The sequence below is a fragment of the Daphnia pulicaria genome, unplaced genomic scaffold, assembly GCF_021234035.1.
Source record: "Daphnia pulicaria isolate SC F1-1A unplaced genomic scaffold, SC_F0-13Bv2 h1tg000098l, whole genome shotgun sequence".
Lineage (NCBI taxonomy): Eukaryota > Metazoa > Arthropoda > Branchiopoda > Diplostraca > Daphniidae > Daphnia > Daphnia pulicaria.
In genome coordinates this window covers 7501-13127 of record NW_025804806.1, presented here as the reverse complement: position 1 = coordinate 13127, position 5627 = coordinate 7501, and the positions used below count along the sequence as shown (strand labels likewise).

Genomic DNA, 5627 nt, shown 5'->3' with positions numbered 1-5627 from the left:
GTACGTATCCCGAACGTTCATCGAACAAGCCAGATCAACTCGGCGCCCGGTAAGATGTACGCTCAGTTATGGCCATGACACACGAAGGGAGAATTCAAACGGCTGTGAGTGTACGGCCCGCCCGGAGTTGTGTGTAGGCAGTGACCTCTCAAGAAAAAACGTAAAAAATTTTTTTTTGACAGTCACCGGTCTGCGACAAGTAATCAGTACGAAACTTGGGTGCAATGCAAAAAACATTTTGAGAATCCTTGCTTGACAACAACGAATCTAACACGATAAAAAAAACGATCCCCATCGGTGTACCGCTTGCTTTTCTCGCGCTTCGGCGCAGAATCGCTTATTCAGCTGCCCTTGGAATATGTTCGTTTCGTGCATACTTGATCTCGGTCATTCTTCGGTGAACTCTTAAAGAATTGCGCACTTTTATAGGGGTAGTCTGGTTGCTTGTCTCGACTTGAAATGATTTGTTTTTTTCCGCCCATGACTTTCTATACGATGCCTCTATGCTGGCCTCTGACCGCGGTTGTTCCGAGTTTTCTCTTTCTCTTCGAAAGTCTTTGCGGAAAATTCTGCCTCGTGTGACCGCTGAGCGGTGAGGTGTGTGTGTGTGTGTGTGTCGTGCGGGGTGATGCGAGAGTGTGCCTCGGCGGTGGAAAAATAAAAATAAAACTCTGAGCCCACAAAAATTTAAAAGATGTATGCTTGTCAGCTTAGTAAAGCAGGCTTGACTTATGAGCATACAGCACGCCACATATGACCGTCGAAAACCGTAATACGGGAAAAAAAGTTGATGAATATATCAAGACCGGTCGAATGAATCCGATTCACTTTGGGCTCATAGACCGTTGAATGGTCTTTGACTTTGGAAATTGAAATGAAAAAAATCCAACAAACGGATCGGATCGGTGTTTCTCTTCACTGGGACTCGCTGTGACACGCCAGGCGTTGCGATCAAAAATTTTAGTTTCCGAAGAAAAAGAAAAAAAACGAAAAACGTGTTGATTTGGTGTGTGTTTGGTGATGCGTGGGCGAAATAAAAACCCGCAACTCGCCGGATGCATATCAAACAAACATACACGAAATACCTGGTTGATCCTGCCAGTAGCATATGCTTGTCTCAAAGATTAAGCCATGCATGTCTAAGTACAAGCCGCTAGACGGCGAAACCGCGAATGGCTCAATAAATCAGTTATGGTTCCTTAGATCCACTCCATCCTACTTGGATAACTGTGGTAATTCTAGAGCTAATACATGCACTCGAGCCTCGACTGCGGGCTTTCGGGCTCGCAGAAGAGGTGCTTTTATTAGATCAAAACCAGTCGGGGCCGGGCTTTCGGGCTCGCGCACCGTACCAATTTTGGTGACTCTGGATAACTTCACGCCGATCGCACGGCCTTCGCGCCGGCGACGTATCTTTCAAATGTCTGCCTTATCAACTGTCGATGGTAGGTTACGCGCCTACCATGGTTGCAACGGGTAACGGGGAATCGGGGTTCGATTCCGGAGAGGGAGCCTGAGAAACGGCTACCACATCCAAGGAAGGCAGCAGGCGCGCAAATTACCCACTCCCGGCACGGGGAGGTAGTGACGAAAAATAACGATACGGGACTCTTCCGAGGCCCCGTGATTGGAATGAGTACACTTTAAATCCTTTAACGAGGAACCATTGGAGGGCAAGTCTGGTGCCAGCAGCCGCGGTAACTCCAGCTCCAATAGCGTATATTAAAGTTGTTGCGGTTAAAAAGCTCGTAGTCGGATGTCTGTCTTCGGCCGGGCGGCGCCGCTCTGAATCAAGGGTGTTGCGTTTCACGCTCTGGGAGCCCGGGTGTCAAAGCCCGACTCTCTTCACGGTCGGACAACATCGCCGGAGTGGTGGTCGGTGCGTCGTTGTTGTATCTGCGGCCAGAGTTGGAAAGTTCTTTCGGGTTCTTTTTTAAATTTTGGTCGTAGTTGACTCGATTCGCTCCACCCAGTCAATCGTTCGGGGTGCCCTTCACCGGGTGTCTCGGGCGGCCGGCAACGTTTACTTTGAACAAATTAGAGTGCTCAAAGCAGGTGTATCCCAACGCCTGAATATCGCAGCATGGAATGATGGAATAGGACCTCGGTCCGATTTTGCTGGTCTTTTACTTTTGGACCCGAGGTAATGGTCAATAGAGACGGACGGGGGCATTCGTACTGCGGCGACAGAGGTGAAATTCTTGGACCGCCGCAAGACGAACAACAGCGAAGGCATTTGCCAAGAATGTTTTCCTTGATCAAGAACGAAAGTTAGAGGTTCGAAGGCGATCAGATACCGCCCTAGTTCTAACCATAAACGATGCCAACCAGCAATCCGTCGGAGTTACTCCAATGACTCGACGGGCAGCTTCCGGGAAACCAAAGTCTTTGGGTTCCGGGGGAAGTATGGTTGCAAAGCTGAAACTTAAAGGAATTGACGGAAGGGCACCACCAGGAGTGGAGCCTGCGGCTTAATTTGACTCAACACGGGAAACCTCACCAGGCCCGGACACTGGAAGGATTGACAGATTGAGAGCTCTTTCTTGATTCGGTGGGTGGTGGTGCATGGCCGTTCTTAGTTGGTGGAGCGATTTGTCTGGTTAATTCCGATAACGAACGAGACTCTAGCCTGCTAAATAGGTGACGGGTTTTATCAATTGAAACCGAAGGGAGTACGGAGGCGTCGGGATCAGGTGGCGGCGATTCGGGTCTCGGTGGGACTGGTTCCTTTAGTGAGGCAATCTCTCGGCTTGGTTTCGTTGTGCTCTGTTCGTCGGGTGTACGGCCTTCACGGGTTGGTTGCCTGGCGGATGAGGTATGGCGGGGCTTTGTCGGGAATGTCTCGCGGGGGCTGGCTCTATTGTTATTCGGTCGTCGTCATCCCCGGCGATACCTTCTGCTCTCGCGTCCGTCACGCAGTCTTCTTAGAGGGACAAGCGGCGTCCAGCCGCGTGACAGTGAGCAATAACAGGTCTGTGATGCCCTTAGATGTCCTGGGCCGCACGCGCGCTACACTGAAGGAATCAGCGTGTTTCACTCTCCCTGTCCGAAAGGACCGGGTAACCGCTGAACCTCCTTCGTGGTTGGGATTGGGGACTGCAATGATCCCCATGAACCAGGAATCCCTAGTAGGCGCGGGTCACTAGCCCGCGTCGATTACGTCCCTGCCCTTTGTACACACCGCCCGTCGCTACTACCGATTGAATGATTTAGTGAGGCCTTCGGACGGGCTTGTCGGGGTGCCGTCGAGTGGGGAGCAATCTCTGCCCGTGCGGTGCCTACCAACGGCGAGACTGAAAGATGGTCGAACTTGATCCTTTAGAGGAAGTAAAAGTCGTAACAAGGTTTCCGTAGGTGAACCTGCGGAAGGATCATAAACGAACAAGACAAATGTTTTGCGCATATGGCTTTGGTTGAGCACGAAACAACTAAAAGTTGCAAAACAAAAAAACCCCATCAAAAGTCTTTCGGCGTAAGACATCGTATGAACTATGTGTGGGTTGACGGAAGAAAATCATTTATTTTGAACGGGTATCAGGCGCTCTGATGCGCGGTGGTTTAAAGCGGATTCGCCTTTTCAAATTGATTTTTCTTTCCTCTCGGCTCAAAAAAAAACACAAAGTCTTTCGATTTGGTCTATGGCCGTGAGCAAATTCTTCCTGCTTCGATGGTGAATGTCTCTATAGATTCATTCGACCTTTAGCGGCGCTCACAGTGTTGACGTTAGTAGAGTGAAGAATACGATAGCCCGCCTGGGCCGCGAGTACCGAAGGAACAATAAAGGAGATTTTATAAAGTCTTAGTCCCTAAATCAAACACTTTGAAAAATAAAAACTCGGTGGATGGAGAGTCGGAAAAAAAAAAAAACATCAAGATTTTGAACGGGTATCAGGCGCTCTGATGCGCGGTGGTTTAAAGCGGATACGCCCAATCGAAATTGTTTTTTTTTGTTTCTCTCTTCGTCTTCGGGATTTTTTGATTCTCGGTGGGGGACGAAAGTGTGAGACTTTACTCTGGACGTTCTTTTCGGGCGTAGATACTCGTGGTTGCGTGCGTGTGCGTCGTATAGACTAACACTCCAAAGCCCGACACTATGCCGTTGAAAACCGAATGTTTTTTAAGCTTGCCCTTCGCCCTCTCGATGAAGTAGGAAGAATTCAAAATCACAATAACACACTAAACCCAAATTCTAGTACGAGTGTTTATCGGAACATTTTCTTTCTGGCTTTCTTTCTCCGCCCTCGCATTCATTTGCTTGGGCGGGTTGGAGAAAAAGAGAGAAGAAAACGAATATGTCGTTTTATATACGACCCTGAACGGTGGATCACTAGGCTCGTGGATCGATGAAGAGCGCAGCAAAGTGCGCTAATCCATGCGAACTGCAGAACACATGGAGCATCGAAATCTTGAACGTAAATGGCGGCCCAGCTTCTCGCTCGGGCCACATCTGACTGAGGGTCGGTCGAATGATGAACGAACAGAGATTTTTTCAGTCTTGGTTTTGCATGTTGGGTCGCGGCGAGATTTATTTTTCACCCGGCCTGACCGCATAAAAGCTCCCGAATCTCTAACGTCTGGGTGCCGCGCGACTTAAGTGTCCGCGATGCCTCAAATACAAAAAAGGGGGAAAAATAAAAGAAGGTTCGCCCTGTTTTGTTTTTTTCCTCTCTATTCAAAAGAAACCTTTTTCGATGGCAAAACAGATGGGAAATTTTTGAGCCAACTCAAAAAAAAATTTTAGAAATAAACACATCTTCTCGAACAAGGTGTCGGCTGCGTGTGCGCGATATACCGCTTCAACGCGAGTTTAGTTGTGTGTGTGCGCCGGGCGTGTCGAAGTGTCGACCACCGCGAATTATCACTCACTCTAACCGCTCGTTATGCAAGCTTGGTTCGCGCACGACGCGTTGTTTCAATACAAAAAGCCGCAGGACGCCCTGTCACTTTTCGTAAATTAATTTTTGCGAATAACGAGAGACTCGCTTTATTTCGAAAAAAAAAAATTTGAACCGGCAATTATTCAATCTTTCCCGGCTTTAAAACGCCAAAGTCTGCCGAGCTAGATAAAGTGTTGTCTCCTTTTGAAAACAAACAATTCATTCTGACCTCAGTTTAGATGAGACTACCCGCTGAACTTAAGCATATCAGTAAGCGGAGGAAAAGAAACTAACAAGGATTCCCTTAGTAGCGGCGAGCGAACAGGGATGAGCCCAGCACCGAACCTCGCGCCCGGTTGAGCGGGTGCCGAGGAATGTGGTGTTCGGGAGGATCGTGCGCGTCTGTCCGGTATCTATCGTCCAAGTCTCCATGAACGGGGCGAGCAACCCACAGAGGGTGTCAGGCCCGTAGATAAGACGAGCCGAGACCGTGCATCGGATCCCTTCCCAAGAGTCGGGTTGCTTGAGCGTGCAGCCCTAAGCGGGAGGTAAACTCCTTCTAAGGCTAAATATCGCCACGAGACCGATAGCGAACAAGTACCGCGAGGGAAAGTTGAAAAGAACTTTGAAGAGAGAGTTCAAGAGTGCGTGAAACCGTTCAGGGGGTTAAACGGGTGGGCCCTCGAAGGTCGAACAAGTCCCCGCTCCCGGCACTTGGTTGTATGCCCTTAACGCTGCATGGAGACTGCC

The 5627-nt window shown here is 49.2% G+C and overlaps 3 non-coding genes across 3 annotated transcripts in view; all 3 read left to right on the top strand.

Annotated features, from left to right (window-relative positions):
* Window positions 1–1082: 1082 nt before the first annotated feature.
* On the top strand, window positions 1083–3377 carry LOC124318971. The gene has a single exon (XR_006912663.1). It is a non-coding gene; the product is annotated as a small subunit ribosomal RNA (ribosomal RNA).
* Window positions 3378–4308: 931 nt separating this feature from the next.
* Window positions 4309–4461, top strand: LOC124318970. The gene has a single exon (XR_006912662.1). It is a non-coding gene; the product is annotated as a 5.8S ribosomal RNA (ribosomal RNA).
* Window positions 4462–5102: 641 nt separating this feature from the next.
* The window catches only part of LOC124318972, a 4578-nt gene continuing 4053 nt past the window's right edge, over window positions 5103–5627 (top strand). The window contains exon 1 of the ribosomal RNA XR_006912664.1: window positions 5103–5627. This exon is cut by the window's right edge and continues 4053 nt beyond it. This is a non-coding gene — a ribosomal RNA (large subunit ribosomal RNA).